The sequence below is a fragment of the Sciurus vulgaris genome (genome assembly GCF_902686455.1).
Source record: "Sciurus vulgaris genome assembly, chromosome: 3".
NCBI lineage: Eukaryota > Metazoa > Chordata > Mammalia > Rodentia > Sciuridae > Sciurus > Sciurus vulgaris.
The window spans coordinates 48,887,913-48,911,595 of NC_136463.1; positions in this window are offsets into that span (position 1 = coordinate 48,887,913).

Here is a 23,683-nt window from a genome sequence, read left to right on the forward strand (position 1 = left end):
TAACTTTTTGCCTTTCTGTCAGGTTCAAAGTCACATATTGGAATGTAGGTGGAAGACAGGCTTTTTAAAATAATAGAAATAGCCTTGAATCTATTCAAATATATGAAGTGCTTCACATACTGTCATTAAAACACTATCACTACCAACATGTCTAACAGTCACTTATCATAAGGCAATATTATTTTGTCATAATTGAGAACTGATGGTTCATAAAACTACTATTTCCTTCTAAGACTTTAGAAGACCACCTGTACTGCCTACACAGATGGCACAACATGTCTCAGTGACAGAAGGACTCCTGCAATTCTGAAAGCTCCTCGCTGCTTTAGTAATTAAGCTTCCAAAAACACAACCACTGGCATCTTTACCAGACCTCCAAAGCACCTGGCTATAGAGACTGAAAATATTGTTTGGTTTGGAAAGACCAAATCTTGGATGATGGAACAAGCTGAGGTCGATGAAGCAGTAGAAACACATGCTTTCTCATTTGGCATCTGTTCTTGTCCAATGCTCCATAAAAGTGTCCATTAAAATGCCAAATAACACCCATGCAAAGAGAACACATGTCAAGGGGAGAGGTTGGTCAAGTTCAGTTCACACCTGTGGGTCAGCTCCCTCCAGGTTCTCCTCCCACACCTGCAGAGAAATCAGGCTCTGAGGAGTTAAAGATCAAAAAGACTTAACAGCTCATCTTATCCAGCCCCAGGCATCACAGCAGGAATGGCCTGGGCCTCTGATTGGAGGGTCTGGCTTTGTGTGTTTTGGGGTTGAGGACAGCTCTCTTTGAGATCAGGGCTGCTTGGGTGAAAGGAAATTCTGATCTCCCAAGGAGGCAGAGGTGGGCATTGAACAAACAGAAAAAAAGTTTTAGATGTGCAAAGACCTTTCTTTTTGAGGGGCCCAAAGAACTTTTCCCATGTGTACTGCTAAAGGAAAAAAATGCTGTTTAAACAAAAACCGACTGCACCTGTGTCTGCTTTCTCCACCAGCGACATAATTCATCTTTTAGGTAAATAGTTCTTTTGTTTCAGCCTCCTTTGCCCCTCCTCTCCACCATGAGGAGAAAATGAAGACCCATGGGCACAGCATTTAGGAGTCTGTATGAGAGCAAAAGGACAGATGTACCAACATACATATAAAAAAACATCTAAATTGCTCTTAATGAAATGAGGAAAAAATTGTGGTTCCCTTGAGGTCCTTGAGACCTCCTCAACTTCAGGGATCTGAGGAAAGGTAAAAGAGAGATACAAAGAAATTTTAGAGCAGTCGTTCTCAAACTTGGCTTAACACTAACATCAATGGAGTAGATTTGAAATGTTGATCCCATCCCCCAAAGATTCTGATTTAGTCCGTCTGGGATAAGAACTGTGCACTGGGATGTGTAGACTCTCTTTGGGTGATTGTAATATATATCCTGAACTGAGAACCCTGGAATGGTGAGACCATAGCAGAAAAACCCCATCCACAAGAACGTCCCTATTTTAGGAAGAATTTGATCCATTTCTAAAACTACATTTGGCATTAAATTGGACATTGTTTTCTTCTGGGTATTATAATCAGTCCTCACTGTTTACCCTCTAAACATCATTAAAACTTTCCCACATACATTCATGCCAGCCCCATGTGAGGAGTGTTCTGTGGGGCAGGGAAAGAGAGGTACCTAGGAGGACGACAGAGCAACACAGACATGGTACTTTAGTTGTAGGAACTGCCATTGCAGCAGGTGCCTGGGAATTCAGAGAAACAGGAACTCAAAAATTAGACTCAGAAATATAACATCAACCCTCTGCCTAACTCGACAGAGTTAGGGTAAACACCTACATATCACAAGTCATTATATTCAGATGTTAAAGGAAAAGATGACAAGAGAAAACCACAGATGGAGGATATCCAGACTATAATCATTTGACTTACTCAGGGTAACCTGGGGGGACAGTGGACTTAGTAACTATCATTGTGAAGAACAAGACATCAAATAAAATGAATTAGCACTGCTTCAGAGAGTGCCTGGTCAAGACAAGATGAGAAATGAGGCCTTCTGGATTCTTCTTCTTACAATTTGGAGTCCAGGACCTGGTGATCAAGTTCCATCACTGCTGGGATGTTAAAACTGGAGCTCTGGAATACAGGCCCACTTGCCAACTGGACAGAACTTGGTGTTAAAGGAAATTATTAATGTACGTATGGGAATGCAACTGTTTAATCATTACAGGTTAGTCAAATTTTGTTTTGTATTTTGGTTCTAAGGAAAAGAACCTCACTCTGAAGAGGACCTAGGTAGGGAGGGGGAAACAAAGGACATAAAAAACATGGACAACCTTCAAATGAAGTAACTGAGAGTTGATAATATGTCCTACACAACCCTGGTCAGAGTAGATTTTATTAAAGCTACATTCAGTGTTTGACAGAATCAGTCTTTAAGTAGAACTAATCCTCATTTATCGGCTTGCAGTTATCATTGACCTCCTTTTATCTTTTTCTTCCTCTGGTTGTGTTCTGTTTTTGTTAGTTTGTTTTTAGCTCCACTACGAAATCCACAGAAGCAAACTTCAAAATTTCAGAACCTCATATGTCCCAAATTTTCTTTCTTGCAATCACTTAAAACTTTGCTTTCAATGAGCTATAAAATCAGCTACTGCATCTCTGGCTATACCATATGTATTACATAAGATAAATGTGAATGCTCTCAACTAAGACCTGACCCACAGCATTTATCAGTTTATAAATAAACATCTCCAGAGTAATGAATCCACATTTTATGCCTCCATTTTGTTTTCGTTTTGTGTGCTCATTTCTATTATAATTAATTAATTAAATTTTTGTCTCTTCTGTTAGATTTTTATCCCATGGGTCAAAGATTCACTGATGTACTGCAACCACTGAAATTATTAAAAACATATACACAGGCAAAAGAACTTTCTTCCTAAACTCTCTTTTCCATCACTGTACCTCTCACTTCCTCCCTTCCTGCCACCTACCAATGTTAATAAACATAAGAAAGATGAGAGGAAAGTTGTGTTTTGTTTCCACTCAGTGGAATCATATACTACATTTAACGGTAGCTTGTTTTTCTCCATGAACAAAGTTCCTCTAGATTAGTAAATGCAATCAGTTTTATTTTCAAAGGTGGGTAAAATTCCATAGTTTCTTCATCTCTTTACCTGCAGAAGGGCATTCAGATTGTGTTTTGATAATTTTAATTATTTTTTCCTTCATTGTTCTGAGGTTGGAGTTCAGAGACTTTCACATGCTAAGCAAATGATCTATCATTGAGCTGCATTCCCAACCCGAATTGTGTTTTTATATTTTTTTAAATTTCATTTGTTTTTTCCACTACAGTTTGGAAGTATTATAAATGCACACTTAAGTGTACTGGTCACACATGAGACATTTTAATTTGGAGGGGTATAAAAATAAAGGGATTTTATTTTTCCAATAACTGCTCTCAATTATGCTCTGTCAAATCTTCCTTTCCATAAAAATCTTGTAATTATTTGGTAGCTGTTTTAGATAAGACAACCTAATTTAGACTCAAAAGATTTGTTCTTATTCATTCTAAAACTTGAACTTTGCATTGGAGTCCAAGTTCTACATTTCCGTTCTAATGTTTCAATACCAGCAGGATTTGCATCGTTAGTGAAATGCCAACATTGACCTGAGAAAGTAGGAGTACCCAAGCCTTTAGATCTCCACTCAGGTTTAACCTTTGAAAAAATTGCCACATTGCCCCTTGTACCAGCTTGCTAAAAATTCTCATGTTCTAGCTTTCTTACTTCGGTGGGTTAAATTTGCATAGATAGATTGCTGCATCAGAGTTGTACATTTTTAATAGATATTGCTAGATTACTTTCCAAAAGTGCCAGACCAATTCATCATTCTCAAATCATGTTTGAGAGTGCTGCTCCCTCATACCCTGGTCTTTGATACATGTTGGTAAATTTTCATTTTTAAACCAATTATTTTGATAAACATAAGTATACATTACAGTAAAAAAATTCATGTTTTTATTTTAGATCTTTGTGAGATTGAAAAAAAATTTGGAAGACAATGAATATGTGGACATGAGTCACTGAACAAACATTTAGTGCAGCCTGTGCATCTTGAGTTATACAGTGAAGAAACTGCATAAATGACTTTCATCATCAGCCCTGGAAGATTCTGATGATAATCATGACTTTCCCAATGCATTGGGGGCTCCTTCACCAAGGCCCTGCTCCTTGAGGGTGAGCAAATAAACACATTTATAGGAAACAGATGGATATAGGGAGACTTTTCACTGTAACAAATAGCGTGTCAAGAGGATGACTTTTTTCTCCAAAGACTGCAGAGAACTGAGATTTCCTTTGGTGTGGATGGAAGCTGCTCCATGCATCAACCAGACCTTCAACCTAAGTGTGCAAATGAAGAAGATAAGGATGAAGAATTGGCTAAATATTTGAAATTCCAACTTTGAGATTACCTCCAGATCTGACTGTATCTGAACTGAGATTGCTCATGGTTCACTCCTTCCCAGGTTTTGTTCAGTCCCCTTTGAAAGGGGCATTGGCTTTCTCCTCCCAGATGTTCTTGTGATGGATACAGTGCCTTTGAAAATCTGTGTGTTAGGAAGGAGAAGTTAGCCTGTTTCTGGGAAGTAACAAACCTAAAAATAGAATCATGATACTGATTGGAGGGACAGAATTTTTGAATGTGTTTCTATCTAAGGAAAAGCAACTAGTGGAAGTTAGAATGACTTGTGTGCTTTTATAGATTATTTAAATGCTATTGCTCACATGTTTTAAGGATCTGCACCAGTCTAATGCTAACTCCAGGGGAACAGCATGACTCTTCTGTATTGTCACTAAAGAAAAGGTGGATAGTAAAACTTCCAAAATGTCCCCAAATGTCCTCTTTTTGTTCCCCAAAACCTAGCCAGTTAAGGGAACATTGAGAGCAAGCCTGGGTCACATAGTTCAGGTGTTACCATCTTGAAGGATGCTGGTTTTCTATTGTGAACAGTGGAAACTAAGGCAAGTCAGTATTATCTGTAGAAAGCTACTTACTTGCAAGGATGCTGGGGCAGTTGTTCCTTGGGATGCTGGTCAGACGAGCAAGCTAATGCTGGTGGTGTCCCTGCTCCTACAGCCTAAGATAGAAAAACCTTCTCTGAATGGGGACAGGGTGCAGAACTGAGTGCACTGTGGAAGGGATATGTGTCACTTGTCCAGCCAGCTGCCACTAGACAAAACACCAAGAGGAGAGGAGGTGCTGCCTGGCAAAGCTCCATGAGGGACGGAGGTGCTCTCTGTCAGCCTTATTGGAGCAGTCACTGATCTCCTGTAAGCTCTCCTCAGTAAATCCTGTGTCTGCCATGCTGTCTCTGGGCTCTTTCTTCAGCCTCTCCAAAATCTATCCCACCATCCTGGCATGACTGGGTTGTGGACAAGACACCCTCCCAGCTCCTGTGACCCAGATGTTAAGAGTGAAACTGTATTTAGCTATTGTAGGAATTCTCAGGGTTTCACCTTCATGCTAACTAAAAATCTGGAATTTCCTAATTACAGGGTACTGGTAAGGGAAGCTTAACCTGCATACCTAACTTTTAAATTCCAATGTGTTCCATCTACAAACTAAATATGTGACTTTCCTGGTTCTCACCATAAAAAGGTACTTTTCCACTGAATTCTAAAAGAGCTGTAATCCCCTCATTTAAGTCTAATACCTACTCTGATAGCTTCTTGCCACTGATAGGATCATTCTCATTCCCAGATCTCACCATCATACTTTCTATGATTTAAATACATACATTTTTTTTCTATTATGGCAAACCAAGACGAAGCTTAACAATGAAAATTGTGTTTGGCAAGCTAGGCAGTGCCACGGTTCTATAAAAACTTCTACTAAGTTTAAGATCAGCAGAGCTGAGCTGAGCAAAATATGCTCAGATTCACTTCAAGGACTCTAAGAGTCTAACAAATCAGAGGTGACATGCAGGAGCGCCTCAGGAGCCATAGACTTCCACCCTGAATTGTGCCAATTTTTGTCACAATGAGGAATCAATGTAACTATTCTTCTCTCCCGGGCATGCCTTTTGGTGTGGCCTAGCAAAGTAGAAAATTGAGATCAAACATAATAATACTAAGTTCTGAAAAAAGGCTGATCTTACAAAATCAATCAAAATACAATCCACACTGAAGATATGAGTTGTGGATATGCAGATGCCAAATTATAGATAATCACTATAAAGGGAAAGCAAACAAAGAAATTAACAAAAACACCATTCTGATGAGATTTTTAAATGTAGTTTTAGATTCTGACAGATCCATTAGATAAAAATAAATGAACATGATAAAGAATAGCAAAGTAAAGAATATTATGTTTTGAAATATATTGGAATATACATACTTTAAATATGATAGTACTATTCAAACACCTATACAACATTTATAAAGGATGATCATACATCATGACATTAATAAAAGCTTATTATAAGAAGTTCTCCTAAGAAGTCCTCCAAAATAAAAAGAACACCCCAGAGGAGTTGTGACATGCACAGAGCACAAGGACATGATTATCTCTAAAGATTCATGCAAACTTAGGTGCTATTTATATTGTTAGTAGCCATAAGCCAGAATAGGTGGCTATGTCAGCTTTGCATCACTGTGACAGAAAGACTTGCAAGAACAATTTAGAGTAAGAAAGTTTCAGAAGTTCAGTCCACAGTTGTGTGACACTTGGCTCTGGCCTGAGATGAGGCAGCCCATCATAGCAGAAGGATATGGCAGAGGAAAGTAGCTCAGGACATGACATCCAAGAAGCTGAGAGACAACTCCCCTCGTTAAGGACAAAATATAAATCACAAAGTCACACCCACCCCCGTGACCTACTTCCTCCAGCTCCATTCTATCTGCCTACACTTACCATCCAATTAATCCATATCAGTGGATTAATACAGTGATTAGTTTGCAAATCTCAGACTTTAATCGTTTTGCCTCTGTACATTCTTGCATTGCCTCAGACATAAGCTTTGGGGGGACAACTTGTATCTGAACCATAACTGTAGATAAGCAGATTTTGCTGAATTGCATGGTCTGTTCTCATACCAAATAAGAATGGTCCCAAGATATCAACTTCCTATTTTTCCATTACACTGAATTGCCTTCCTTTTTTTTTTTTTTTTTTTTTTTACTGATTCAGTCTAATGCAAATGGCAATACCCAGCCAAAATGTACTATTTCTAAAAGATACTCTCTGCTGAAACTAAATGGTCTCAGATGGGAATGCCACCTTGGTTCATTCCATACCTAGACACCTTGATGTAAAATGTGCCTGTGCGCTGAATTGCTCTGCTGAGAAAGCCTGGTAGAACAAATATTTAGCAACCAGCCAATCCAACCTTGGCTTCTTGATTCTAAGCTGACTCAAACTGATATTTCCAATGAACCACCCACTTTCAGATTTGTGTCTGAGAGCCATGGATCTTATTATCAGGCAAATTCACAAGTCTCGGTCTTCAATTTGTGTTAGTCACCATTGATATACTCTAGACCTAGCAGGGTCCATGGAAAAATTGTAGGCAAAGCATTTGGAAGCGATGGACGTTGGATACCTTTGTAAGTTTCCCAGTATATCTTGAAAGCCGGGGAAAGGACCCTGATGAAGTTAACAGAATGCCAAAGTGAGAGGAACAAGGTAGAAGAGAAATGGGAATGCGTGCAGAATGATGAATTGACTCTACATCAAGTGAAATAGATTTTGAAATAGCTGTGAAAAGTATAAAATGTCTGAGCATAAAGAGCCTGCCACTGACAAAAGATGAATAAATGGAGCACTTCAAAGGAGGAATTTTCCAGCTGTGGCTCACAGGAATCTTCAAAAGCTGTTCCATATGAGATAGCAGGAAAACATTTCAATACTGAATAGAAACAAATATCTGTGTATAACGATACAAGGGCAGAAGTTTGGAGAGACCTATTTGCTCTCTATTATGATCCCCAAACAGAGGTCGTGTTGGTTGCTTTTTAAGACATTTTGTGTTAAATTATTAAATTCAGAGAATGAAATCCCACATGTGAATTTTTTTTTTTTTTCAAATTCCCTGGAGAATGTGCATGAAGTAATTCTTCAATAATCACAGAATAAGTACCTGAGGGAACCCAGAGAAGTTAGAGGAGAAAGGTAGAGCGGGAGCGTAAAGATCTCGTGTAGACATAAAGAACAAATGCTTTGTGTGCTTATGTGTTATTAGGATTGAAACAGATCACACACGTGAGTGGGAGTCCATGTCACTGAAACCAGAGATGAAGCCAAGGCCAGGATCAAGTGTCACCTCCCTCCTGTGCTCACTCTTAGCTCAGTGGAGGATCCTCCCCTCTCCAAAGCCTCCATGTAAGCTGCTCTCATCATTCACACAGCGGGGCCTCTGCTCCTTTCCTTGGAGTCTCTGATCACCTGTTCTAGCAGAAAATCTTTCTTCTACTGCAACTAATATATTCCTCTCATTGTCATTTATATCCGGGGAACCCTGTGTTCAGTCCTAAGCCAGACTGGCCAAGAACCAAAAAATAAGCCATCCTCTGTATTTCTCCTGAAAACAAAATAAAAGAAACAAACAAAAACAGACAATAAACTTCACTCCAAAAAAAATTAGGCTTACGATTCCACATCACTCAGGGCCCTGCTCAGAAGGGACCCTCTCAGGTTTTATGCCCTGTGATTATTCAAAGATAATTTTGAATTGGTGTTTTGCAAGTGATTGTCTGATGGACCAGGGAGCAGGTTCTGGTGACCTAAGAGTTTTGACTCATTATTATCCTCACCTCCCAGAGCCTCCAGCCTCCCGTAGATGCATTCTGGGTAGCTTGGTTTTCACCTCTGGCCTCCTGGCCCTGCCGTGCCTCCTCTGCTAATTCTCCACCACTAATAATCACTGCCAGGCAAGTGGAGACTGGGCTATGTCAATGCAGTGAGATGAGATGCCCTTTTTACTGTGACCATCTACCCCAGGAGAGAGCTGGGGTCAGGTTCAAGCATGCTCTGCCATTTCTGGGAACATGACAGGGTGGTAGCTGTCCTCAACACCGGTCACCCACCCTCTCTTCAGGTATGCCACGTGCTGGCATGGAAGTTGCAACCCCTCTAGAGTCACCCGAACTCAATGGGTTTGGCTGTGGTGGAGGTTAACTTCCCTGCCCTGATAAGGTTCCTGCATCCTCACTTTGAACTGGACCTCCCAAAATTATTTAGTCAGATTTAAGGAACCCTTTGTCTACCACTCTATGCTTGGACACCCGTGTAATAACAAAAGACCAATTATAGTCATGCCTCACTTTGCAAAAGGGACATGCTCTAGTAAATGCATGGTTAGGTGATTTTGTGTGGTGTGAACACCATAGGATGTACTTACCCAGAGCAGGACAGCTACAGTGATATTACTAAGCAATATAGAATAATGGGACCACCATTGTACACACGGTCCTCTCCTTGACGGAAATGTCCTTAATGTGGTGCGTGACTGTACTTTGTGATGTACAACAGTGAGTATCCCCAGGGACTTGAAATTCAAAAGTTCTGAGTTTAAGCATTATCAAAGTGCTTTACATTGCCATTGTCCCACACAGAACCTAGCTTTACTATCTGGAGCAGTACAAAGAAGTCTCTCTCTCTCTTCAATACAACTTTCATTGTTTGAACATTGATATTGTGTTCTCTCTAGTCTTCAAATAAAATACTCTCATTTCTTTCAACTTTGCTAAATATAGAGGTTTAAAGGTCTCTTTCTATAATGACCGAATTCCTTTGGAATCACTCTTGCGAAGACCATTTAGATGATATACTATATAACAGGTTTCCTCTGACAAAAACAGTTCAACTCAAAGATTCCTACTTCCTTCTGGATAAGAAAATTTGCATTATCACTTATAACAATGCTCCACAGTTTGATTAGCAATCATTTTGTAATTAATTAAGAAAAACCAGGATCCACATAAATTCTAACATTACATATGCCCACATCTTTACTGGATACAATTGATTTGGTTTTTTAATCTATGTGCTGGACTGTACTTTTATTCCTGTAAACTTTTATCAATCAGGATTTGACTATAATTACTAGCCACATGAAAACGTTTAAAGCCCCATATTTTTGTTATTGGATCTCATCTCTAACTTTCAGTCAATCATCACTTATAAATCTCCTTCTAATAAATATCATTCATTTATTTATTCAAATAAGTATTGAGTAGCTAAAGGGAGCAAAAACTGCATCAGGTGCTGAAGAGCAATGACAGGGAAACATGGTCGGTCCAGTTCACGGCGCCACTAGTCTACAGAGGGTTCAGCCGCTAGCCTGACCTCACTCAGGTAGTATGATAAGTGCTATGGCCACCAGATGCCACAAGAGCTGGCAATATGAGGAGTTCCTCTAAGCAGGGAGGTCAGGGCAGGTGTCCCTGAAGAAGTAAAGACAGAGTACAGGGCTAAGCAGCCCTGTCCAAGAGAGATACAATGTGAGCCATACATATCCCCTTAAATTTTCAATTACCCAGAGTAAGAAACATTTTTTAAAAAATTGAAATTAGATTGTAGGGTGTGGGGAGATTGGGATGCTATTAATCAAAAGGTACAAGATTTCACTTAGGCAGGAGGAGTAAGCTCAAGAGCTAGATTTATTGTCCATCATGATAAACAGGTTTAATGACAATGTATTGTGTGCTCGAAAGTTGCAAAGAAGGTAGACTTTAAACGTCCTTTCCACAGCAAGATAGTTATGTCAGGTAAGGCATATGTTAATTAGCTCGATGTTACTGTTCCAGGATGTGTGACTTATTTCAAAACATCATGCAGTGACATACAATTTTCATTTGTCATTTAGAAAGCAGAAAAAGAATTAAAAATAAGTAAAATGCCACCCATTAAAATAATTAGATGAAAAAATAAAATAAAATGTGGGGTCAGAATTTGGAGTAGTGAGATTTTATGAACTTTTTTTTTTTTTTGCGTGGGATTGGGGAGGTACAGGGAATTGAACTCAGGGGTATTCAACCACTGAACCACATCCCCAGCCCTATTTTGTATTTTATTTAGAGACAGGGTATCACTGAGTTGCTTACAGCCTCACTTTTGCTGAGGCTGGCTTTAACCTTGCCATCCTCCTGCCTCAGCCTCCAAAGCCACTGGGATTACAGGCCTGTGCCACCACAGCCAACATTTTATGACTTTTAATTAAAACATTTTACAGAGTGTTTTACTAGAAAAGTGAAATAAATTTTAAAAATATATTGTTGTGTGATCCAAAAGATCCAAAATATTATCATTTTAGCATATAATGAATATAAAACTTATTGAGATATTTCATATCCTTTTTCTTCTCTAAGTCTTTTAAATCCAGAGTATATTTTATAGTTTGGATGAGCCACATTTCAAGTGCTCGAGAGCACTTGTGACCAGTGGCTACAAGATTGAGCAGTGGTGCTGGAGTTAACAAGGTGAAAAGCAGGAGGAGGTGGCTCTGAGCCAAGGGGACCAGGTAGATCATGTCTTTCTGGCAGGAAGAACAAGACCCAGGTGAGAGACAACCAAATCCACTTTGGAGCATGCAGAGAACTGGGAGGAAAGAGTGAGGCTGAAGAGCAGTGTTTAAACAATGTGTTCATTGGTTTTGTCTTTGTCTGGAAGACAACGTGAACCAGTGAAGAGTTTTAAGTGAGATTAGGACATGGTCATATTTGAAACTCTCACTCTACCTTCGATGTTTCTGTATAAATTATTGTGAGAAGCACAAAATTCTACAGCCAACTACAGAAGCCTGACATTCGTCATTGTTTAGACTGATGGTGGTACACTGAACTGTAAGCTCCAAAAAGCAAATTATGTATACTGCATTCATCAGAGTGCTGACACATAGTAGGTCCACTGTAGATATCTGATATTTCATAAAATATATTTAGACTCATGCCAGGGAGCTACTTTCCAAACACACACAGTCTCTTGAAGGTAGGTGGCTTGATTGCTTTTGCACAGTGATTGTGCCTTCCTGGGGGTTCCTGAAGCCTCATCCCTCAGAGTCCTGCATCCCTGACTCTTCCCATGAAAAGTCCTGTATTCTCTCAGGGATGAAGTTTCTGCCAGTTATCACAGAAGCAGACAAGGAAATTAAAAAACTCTTGAGACTTTAACCCCTTAAATGTTATCAGAGTGTACACCCCACCAAGTATCTCTCCTTTTAGAATTTGGGACAATTTTTCCTGCTATGCCAAGAATATTAGCAACCCACTGAGACAAGTTGCTGAGAACACAAGATTTAATTCTTTATAGCCTCCCACAGCCAGAGGGAGAACATAAATTAATATCTTACAAGTCCTCTGGCTGCCTGGGAGTTGCTATTTACATCACATGAGGGGTACTTACTTTAATCATGTTACAGGGACTCTTGGGTTATGCAGAGGAGATGTAGAGATGGTCCCCAAGTGTACTTTGTATCTTGGAGGCACTTTCATGTTTGGCAAACGGAAGAGGAGGTATGTTATATTTGTGTGCAAGAAAAACTTGTTTGGAGGGGCATGTCTTAAGACAGCCTAAAGGACTACTTTCAAGTTCCAGAAATAAAGACATTAAGGAAAGACACTGGTGTAACTGTGTTCAGGGATGTCACTTGGGACCTAAGCATAGGCTTCTTGATTCTGTAAGTCCATGTGAAGAATAAGACATCGGTATGGAAAAGTGTCTTAATGAATCTTGCCACAGATCTCTGAGCACCATGTCCCTAAAGGTCAGGAGTGTCACAAATGCAGAGAAACTGTGGTTGGCAGTAGGAGAGAGTGTGGCTACAGATGATTCTCATGGATGGCACCAGTGGCAGAGTCTTGTAAGTGGCCAGTTCTTCCCAAGGAGAACTGAGGCTAATGGGCATTCATGTGAAGAAACTCCTGGACATAGCATTGCCAAACTGAATACAGAGCACCCAGTTAAATTTCACTAGCAGATAAACAATATGGTACAAGACATAAAATAAATATGTGCTACCATGACATTTAAAACTGGGATGATATTGAATGGACTAGCTAAAGTCTCCCTGCACCCCCATTATATTCCCACAGCTAATGTTCTTGGCCAGACGATATTCCTTATTGTGGAAGTCAGACACAGTGCCTTGCTTAGCCCTGAGCAATGGGCGTCAGTTCCTTGCCAGTCAGTGGAATTGCTCAAACAAGCCAATCACATCCTCCTGTAAAAACCAGGGGTCAGCTCATCCTGTTGGTATGATAAACCTTGACTCCCATAGCTCCCTTTGTGTTCATTCTGTTTTCAAGTTCAAAGCCCTCTGAACGGCATACAATGTCCTCCTACTTGACCTATGAATCTAAGGGACCAAGAAAGTACTACCAATCTCTTCTGTGTCAGGTGTCATGTTGGGCCCTCCCTATAACCATAGGGTGAGGATCGCTACCTCACCAACAGGATGAGGAGGTGATCAAAATACATATTCCTTTTGAAATGTACCTGTACTAAAAACTATATGCATGTTTCACTGAAATTCAAATTTACCTTAATTTTTTTTAATGTGTGTTGATTCTGGAAACTCCATCTGGAATGTACAATAAATAAATGGGATAGACTTGAGGAGGAGTTCAGCCATAATATCCTTGTAAATAGGAATGGAGCCTGGAAACCTTGAGAAAGTTGCTGCTGCTACTGCTGCTGTTTTGGTGTTAATAGTGCTTGGACTTAATCTGCACCCAAACTTATGACTGCTTGAAAACTCAGATAAAATTTGTGCCATTATCATCATTCTTCTCAATTACCATGAAAAGTAGGTACTTTCTTATTTCTTAATCACATGAGGAAAAATAGTCAATCAAAACCTACAAATTGAAACTAGAACTCCAAATTTTTGACTCAGAGAGCACTTTCCCTTAAATACCCTTTGTTCCTGTGATATGATTAGCCCTAGATTTTTTTTTTTTTTTTTTTTTTTTTTCAGTGCTGGGGATTGAACCCAGGGTCTTGTGCTTGCAAGGCAGGCACCCTACCAACTGAGTTATATCCCCAGCCCTAGTACCAGATGTTGATGGAACTTTTTCATGTGTGATATCTCACCAGATTATATTGACTGCATTGTAAATATCACTCAAAGGGTGTTAAACTAACATGTCCCTCCCTTTTCACTCTGTCATTATTTAATTTTTTGAAATTTGTTTCTATCCTTAACCATTCTGAAAATCCCTATAAGACTCATTTTCCTAAAACTCAACTCTAATATTTTATCTCTCCTCAGCTCAAAATAGTAACACATCCCCAGAATAAAAGTCAAATTTCTTAAATGAACACGTATTATCTGAACCCATTTTTCTTACCACTCACAATTTCCAAGGATTTCTTTCTAGAAAGTGTAAGTTCCAACAGATTAATATAGTCTGTACACATTCTGAATTTTTGTTTCTTGATTTTTCATCTAGATCCTCTTCTACCTGATTTGATGATCCATATACCCCAACATTGACCCTGATATCAGACTTCGTTTAGGGTGCTATGGTATGGAGGATTCCTCCCAAAAGTGTTGTGGGCTGGAAGCTTGTAACAGTATTGAAACAAAGGTGGGAACTTAAAGAGGTGGGGCCTGGCAGGAGGTAACTGGATTCTGGGGCTCCACCCTCATCAATGAATCCACTGGTTAAGTTCTCTGGAGATCAGGGACTCAGTTAGGTCTCCAGGGTGTGAGTTCATTCAAGAGTAGGTTGTTATGCAGCCAGTGAGTCTCCCTTCCAACTCTCTCACACACATGTTCTTGGCATGTGCCCCGTTCCCATCCACTTCTCTGCCATGAGTTGAACTGCCTTGAGATCTTCATCAAAAGTTGAGCACATGCTTTGGAGCTTCCAGAACTGTGAGCTCCATGAAGCTCCTTTCTTTATAAGTCACCCCATGGCTGATATTCTGTTATTGCAATAGAAAACACTCTCACGCTCAGTATCACCTTGAGTATCCCCAGGGTAGAATGGAAATTCTTTCTGGCAAATGCTCCCTGAGCATGGGATCTGTGTCCTTGTGGTCAACACCACTGCATAGCTTGTGTCATGTTTCTGTATATGTAATTTCCTCCCTTCTAGATGAAAAGGTCCTTGAGGGCAGGATTCACATCTGATGTCTCTTAAAATTACCAATCCATTAAATTGTACTTTTTGTTTTGTTTTTATTTAATAAATTAGCAACTTTAGATAAATAGGAAACTTGAGGCCTTTTTCCTCATCTAAAACTGGGCTCAAATTGTGCTTCTCCAAACCATGGTCCTGTGCAGTTCTGCTATTGAAGGTCACCTAGGGATGGGAGACTCCCAAGGAATAAACCTCATTCTCTGTTCCACTATTAGACTTTCTCCAACACATTTGGAAATCAAAACCAAGCAATGCTTCCCAACGCCAGTTGGTTTTGTTGCTATGTTTGTGTGCTTCCTTGTTTTCTTGTTTTCATGATATTTCCTTCTATGCCAAGATGTACACACCCTTCTTCCTGGGTTGAGGATGAGAGAGAAAGATGTAGGTGTTCTGGTCAAACAAAATATTTGGCACCACTTTAGCCCATTATTATTATTAATATTAGTGTAAGTATCATTGTTAGGTACTAGAGATGAACCTGGGGGCACTTTGCCACTGAGCTACATCTCCAGCTCTTTTTATTTTATTCTGAGACAGTCTCACTAAGGTGCTGAGGATGGCTTCAAACTTCTGATCCTCCTGCTTCCAAAGTCACTGGGATTCGAGACCTGTACCACCACCATAATATTGGTCCGGCAAGCCAATATTATTTAAATGCCTGTTCAACACTTTCTTGAGAGTCTGAGTCCTTCATAGGAAAAAAGCTGGAAGACCTACTTACTGAGCAACCTGTCTCTTCTACTGCACACTAGATTTAGTCCTGACCATGACCTGGTGATTCCAGAGGAGCACAAAAGTGCTGCAGTCGCTGAAGCAAGTACATCTCCTTCCATCCATCGAGTTTAGGCAGCCTACACCTCACCGTGCCTAGTAATGCTTGTACCTTCTATTTCAGGCATGGGTTAGGTTTGGTTTAAGCACACCTACCTGCATGCACCCATTCCTTTTCATAGCCTACATACGGCCGTGTGTGACTGGAGGGAAAACATGCCATTGAAGTGTGGAAAGAGCCTGGGCTGAGGTAGGAGCCACATCCATGTGGTTCCATTCCCTAGGCTTAGACACAGTCCCTGCCATGATGAGTGATTTGTGAATGATTGCATATTCCTGGGGAGACACAGAGGGAGACATAAAGTGAAAGCAAGGAAATGTGTTCCTAAGCACTGTTCACTTTGTACTCACCCTAGAGAATTTTGTCACCTGGATTTCTTCCAGAAAATTCTGACACCTTTAATTATTTCTGCTCGTCCATCAGAAGCAGACCAGGTGCTACTGATGGAAGGCTTAAGGTTTTGCATTTGCAGCAAGCTAATGTCATGCCAGCCAGCAGAGTCTTTCTAAGTGCAGAGGGATTCACTGGCAGCTCTGACCCCAGTGACCTCTGCCAACATCTCCCCCCTGGAAAGGTTGATGAATCGTTCATAGCCAAGATCTCATTTCTTCTCTTCCTTCTTCTTAGATTTCAGTTGGGATTGGCGCCTTCCCCTGGGTCTATAGCAGCAGCCAAATAAAACTCCAACATGTTGTTTAGCTCATTACACAGAAGCCAGTTGGTCAAGTCTTGTCATGCTGAGGTGAGTGGGATCATAAGGGCACTGATGATAATTCGGGGTGTATTAAGTATCTTCAGCAAATCAGGGCCTTCCTCTCTCTCCAGTGGGGGTGTCAGAGTCACTGTGTTAAAATTTCCAGTCCTTTCACCCAGGCTCAGTTTACGACATATTTACATTTTACTAGACTGCCCCTTCCCCAGTGAAACCGCCCAGCATTGTTTATTATCAACTTCCATTTTTAGCTGAAATGTGATTCTTCTGAGCTTTATAGCCTCATTACATGAGCTCCTATCACATGTGAGGCTATAAAGTGAGATCACATGGGGAAAATGGTTATTTTAAGAAAAGAAATTATTTATTTTAATACAAACCTTATAGTGGACTCATTTTTTTTAACATTTCAGAAAACACTCCATTTTGAAGGTTTGACAGAAATGAATACAAGAGCGTCATGTTTCTTTTTCTGAATGACAAAAAGAAAATCGAGTCCAAGATATCTCAGAAAAAGTGAAAGTGAATTCTATAAAGTTCTTTAAAATTCATTCAATGACGTGCCCCCAAACACCAAAGAAATGGCAAATATTCTTAACTCATTTATATCCCTTTTCTCCTCCTGAGATTTTAAATTTAGGGTCTCACCCTTCGGGAGATCATCGTCACATCCTTCAAAAATACAACTTCGTCCTCATGTCTGATGGCACCTGTGTGGTCTTCTTTCGAATAGATTTTAAAAGTTCTTCGGTTACAAGAGTTTGTGAGCTTACATTGTACATACAGACAGAGAACCAAATGGGAAATTTCTGAAGCAAATGGGTTTTTTGTTTATAAGAGGAGAAGATCAGAGTCAATAAACAAATCCCCTATCCCTGAATGAATCACACTAAGGGTTGCAATGGAAACCAAGTGGGAGGTTGGATTTAGAACTTCAGTCTATGATATAATTGTGCAGCAGTGCCATGCAAGGCAGGGTTTGGGGCCTGGATCATATATATCATAAAATTCTCTAACTGGTCCAACTTTTTCCTGTCCCAATTTTTGTCATCAAGTTGTTCTGTTGGCTAGAACTCCTTTTTCCTGATGTTTATACCTTGTTTTTGCATAAGTGAGTCTCACATTTACAAATCCCAGCTGTGGCAATGGATTTCCAGAGAATTTCCAGGTTGGTTTGACCCACAGCATGGCAAAGTTGTCACATTAATACAACCACAATACTCATATACACTGTCCTCTCTTCCCCTATTCCCTTGGATCATATTCTTTCATCTATTTATTTTATTCATTAAATATTTATTGAATGTCTATGACCGTCCAGCCAACTAAGAAGGTGCCAAATAACCAAGGGTCTAAAAATTATTCATCATCTCTAAGGTAATATGTGTGAAATCTCCTAGAGTCTGTCACATAAAAGTATAACCAACATATTTGGTTTCTACTTTGAAATAATCTACTCATCCTATCACTTTTCAGTCCTCTTCAAAAGAACAAACCCAGTATACCTTTTGGAAGATCATTCCTCTCCTCAATCTTTCTGGATCTAGATTCTAATGGTTCAAAGCTTAGATTTTAAAGCATAACCTTATTATTAGGTATAATACTTGTGGTTGTAAATAAAAGAAAATGCTCTTAAACAACAAAGGTCTATTTTTACTCATGGGAGTGACATGTACAGTGATGGATTTGGCGTCTGATGAAGGTTGATCAAGGCCTATTGTTTATCTCTGTGCTCATCTCTATGTTCTGCTTTTCTCTCTCTGCTAGCTTTACCCTCAGGTTGGATTCCAGATTGTGGGGAAAGGTGAGCACCAAGTCCAGGTAATATTTTGTTGTTTAAACTCAGGAGAAAGAGAGAAAGGAAGATACTCAACATTTTTTCCCAGTTTTCTGGACAGTAGAATGAAAAGTAACAAGCAGTTGACTTAGCCATGGGTCATGGACACATCATCAAACCAATGAAAGTGTCCAGAAAGTAGGCTCAATACACCGAAACAACATGGCTACTTGGAAATGGGAGGAGAGTGAAGATCATGTTGGAGGGGAGAGGAGTAGAGATAACATTTTCTACAGACATGTTGTTGTGAAAGTAAATAAGAATTTTTAAAAATATTGTTATTATCATAATTAATAGGTTAGATATCAGATCTTTCCTGTGGTACATAAAGAAACTGATGGTCAGAGAACCTACCTGACTCATTAAAAGTTCCCCAAACAGTAAGTAGCAGGGCCACAACTCAAACATCTGCTTCCCTATTCTTATCCAATGCTCTTTTAGCAACAAGGGCTTTGATTCAACAAAGCTTTGCTATGTCCTGACTATTCCACTCTAAGAGGTGTGAAATGCACGCTCTACCTAGGCACCACACTGCCCTGCAGTTATGTTGATAAAAAGGGGGATAATTAATATTGTGAAGTGACCAGCAGTCCTTACCCCAATTGGGAGCATTTTTTTCTATTGGTATAAAATAGGCATTGTTTGTCATTTTACAAATCACTTTATACATTTCTACTTTGCTGAGGGTCCTTTTGCTTTTAAGCCAAGATTGGGGATTAAACGTTGACAAATACCCACTCTAGCATTCTGCTTGATTTTTTAAGAATTCTCCCTCCAGCTCTTATCCTACATTCGGGGTTTCTTCCCAAGTTATTATCATTCATCTGAGAACCAGATGAGAACAGACTAGGGGGGGACAATGGGGTGACAATCTGAACCGGATCAAAAAGTGTGTAAGATGACACATGGACCTGATGGGCCCAAAGCTGAAATCCAGTTTGAACAAGCAGATTGTCCACTGATTCCAAAGCGTTCTATGGCACCCTTAGATTTTCATGAGCAGGGACTGCCGAAGTGAAGTTTTGCAAAGTTAAAGCATTCTGTTGAACTAGGTGCTCATTCAGAAAAGTGGCTCCCACGTTTAGTTATCTTGAAAACACAAAATCCTACACCAAAGACCTAGGCCTGTGGCTCTGAAGGTCCAAGGATGGAGTCTGAGAATATTATTCTTACAAAGGTTCCCACATGATACCAACACATTTGACACATAAACTATTGTTTGGTTTAACTTCCTCTGTTTCGGACATCTTCAAACCTGTTCAAAACCTTTGTTGTGTGTTAGTGGAGGAGGAGATCCTCATCCGTTTTCTTACAGAGACACCATTTCATCTGCTAATTCGTGTCTGTGATAAAGAAGAGTATTGACAACTATCTCATATGTACAACTCTCCGTAATATTTTTTTAAATCCTGATCCCACTTTATTTTATTATTATTATTTTTTAACAATATGGAACTCTTCAGAAATTTGGGTGTCCTCCTTGCCCAGGGGCCACACTAATCTTCTCTTTATCATTCCAATTTTAGTATATGTGCTGCCGAAGAGAGCATTTTCCATAATATTTAAATTCTAACAGGCAGAATATGCTGCTCAACCTCCAGAAACAATAAGCACTAGGTTGAGGATGTGATTTGATAGGGTTCATTCATTACCAGGGTCAAAGCCAAGGGTGGGGTAAAATAGTTCTTCAGGATAAATGTCTTGGTTGTGCTTGATCATTTGATTTTATCTCCTTGATTAGAGAACTTTACCCATCTGTGACATCTTGCCAAGAAAGTTCTAAAGTTTTGTCTACCGTGAGGGAAGAACATAGAATAAACTGCTATCACTTCCCCCATTTTTTTCATTAGCTCCACTCATGGGAAAAGAAGTCCCATATTCAATCAGCCAGAGTAAAACGCAACTTCCTCTCTTTCTCTTTGTTTGCAACAAAGCATAAGAAAAGCACCAGGTGTCTGTGTATCTGACTGGTGAATGTCTGCGCAGAGCTAACTTAACCCAGTGTCCTGTCTCCAGATCCAGAGTGAGGATAGTGTACGAGGAGGGGTTAGATAGTCCAAATTCAACCTTGAGCCCAAGCCACACTCTACAATCCAGCTCCGCCAATAAAAAAGAAAATATGTAATTTTATCTTTAATGTGACATTACTTCATTCTTACTTTTGGTAACTTGTGCTTTGAAATTTTCAAACATACATGAAAGTGGAAGGAATAGTATAATGAGACCTCATTAATCATCACCCAGCTTCAAGCAAGTATCGATGTTCTGTCAAGTTTGTTTTACTTCCCTAAACACTACTTTTGGGGTTTTAATTCTTATGGCTTTATAATGCACAATTTCATACCACATTACTGACAGAATGTAAATGTACAGACCATTGATTCCATTTTTAGTTTAATGTATTTTATTAGCTATTATTTTAATTGTACAAATGTATAGGGTACAGTGTGATAGTTCAATACATGTATATAATGTGTAACAAGCAAATCAAGGTAGTTAACCTTTCTGTATGTGTAAACTTCTTTTAAAAATTTTGGATTAACATGAAATAGTTGCACATATTATGGGTACAAGTGATATTTCAATGCCTATATACAATGTGTACTGATCAAATCAGGGTAAATTACATTTTCATCTCCTCATGATTTGCTTTGATGTCTTTGAGCTTAGCTCTTCTAGTTATTCATGAAATATAAAGTAGATTTTTATGAACTACAGTCTTTCTGCTGTTCTGTAGAACATTAGAATTTATGATTCTTTTCTGTGTTTGTCCTGGAACTTTCCACTAACCCCTATTTCCTCACCCTTTCCAGCCTCCCATAATTACTATTGTGCACTCTGATAAACGTTTTTAATGTCCATGTATGAGAGAGAACATTCAGAAATTATCTTTCTACATCTAATTCAATTGTCTAAATACAATGAAGCTTCTTTCATTCATTTTGCAACAGATGATAGAATACCATTCTTTTTTATGAGTGAATAATATGCCATTGAGTATGTGTACCACATTTTCCTTATCCATTCATCCATATAAGGGCATCTAGGTTGATTCCACGTCTTAGCTCTGGTGAATAGTACAGTAATAAATATGAGAGTGCTGGTTATCTTTGATATATTGATATCATTTCCTTTGGCTGTATACTCAGAAGTGATATAGCTGGATCATATGATATATCTACTTTTAGTTTCTTGAAGAACCTCATACTGTTTTCCACAGTAACCATACTAATATACATTTCCTCAAACCGTTCTTTTCTCCACATCCTCACTAGCAATTATTTTTTTCTTTTTGATAATAGCTATACATATGAACCAGAATAAGATAATATCTCATAGTGTTTTTGACTTTCTAATGAAGTTGAGCATTTTTCATAAATTTATTGGCCATTTAAATTTTCAGTGATTTTTGAATAAATTTATAGAACTGTGTAACCATCGCCACAATCCTTTCTTTGATATTTACTAAAAGGATCCCTCTTGGCCATTTGTAGGCAATTCTTATGCCTAGGCCTAAATAACTATAGATATGCTTTCTGTCCCTATAGGTTTTGCCTTTTCTGGACATTCCACATAAAGAGAATTTTATACTTCTTTCCCCTTAACTTGTTGTTTTAGAGTTTCATCCATTGATAGCATGAATCAGAAGTTTTAAAATGTTTTATTGTTAATAGTATGGCATTGTATGGGATGTACAACCTTTTGTTTATCCATTTGCCACTTGACAAATATATGGAATTTATGAGTTTTGGGCCACTATGTATCATGATATCATGAATATTCATATACAAGCCTTTTTCAAGGGAACACACATTTTCTTTTTTATTATTTGTTCTAATTAGTTATACATCACAGTAGAATGCATTGTGACACATCATAAATAAATGGAGTATAACTTCTCATTCTTCTGGATGTACAATGTAGAATCACACTGGTTGTGTAATCATACACGTACATAAGGTAATAATGTCTGATTCATTCTACTATCCTTCCTACCCCTTTTCCCTTCACTCCACTCTGTCTAATCACAGTACCTCTATTTTTTCCTAACTCCCCTCCCTTGTTGTAAATTAGCATCCACATATTAGAGAAAACATTTCATCATTGTTTTTTGGGGATTGGATTATTTTGCTTAGGATGATATCATCTAGCTCAATCCTTTTACCTGCAAATATCATAATTTCATTCTCCTTTAAGACTGAGTAATATTCCATTGTGTATATATACCACATTTTCTTTATCCATTCATCTGTTGAAGGCCATCTAGGTTGATTCCATAGTTTGACTATTGTGAATTGAGCTGCTATAAACATTGATGTGGCTGCGTCACTGTGGTATACTGATTTTAAGTCTTTTGGGTATAAACCAAGAAGTAGGATAGCTGGGTCAAATGGTGGTTTCATTCCAAGTTTTCTGAAGACTCTCCGAACTGCTTTCCATAGTGGTTGCACCAATTTTCAGTCCTATCAGTGATGTATGAGTGTACCTTTGGGAACACACATTTTCATTTCTCTTGAGTAGATAACTGTCAATGAACTTTCATGATTGTATAGTAAATTTATATTTATAGGTTTATAGTAAGTATGAGATAAGATGGATAAGCTCTTTAATTCTCTTCTTTCACAAAATTATTTGTGCTACTCTTGGTCCTTTATATTTCAATATACATCTTAAGAGCTCCATGTCAAGATCTACATAAAGCCTATTGGGATTTTGATAAAGGAGTATACTAAAAGGGAATTGTGTTTCATATGAGATTTTCATGAAGACTGTGTTGAATATGTAGGTCAATTTCAAGAATCATTATCTTAACAATTTTGAGTCTTCCAATCTATGCTTTCCCCTTATTTAGATATTCTTTAGTTTAAGGCAAGATTCGTAGTTTTCAGTGTAAAACTCTTATACTTCTTTTGTTAAATTTATTTCTTAAAGTTTTCTATGCTGTTATGAATTGAACTGTTTTCCTAACTTCATTTTTAACTCATCACTAGCATAAAGAAACATAATTGATATTTATGTTTGGATATTATATCTTATAATTTTGCCTTCAATTTCCTCTTCCTGTCTTATTGCACTGGATAGAATCACATATATAATTTTGAAGAGAAATGGTGAATGAACCAACTTTGTTACCAATCTTAGAGGGAAAGTGTTCAATCTTATTTAATCTT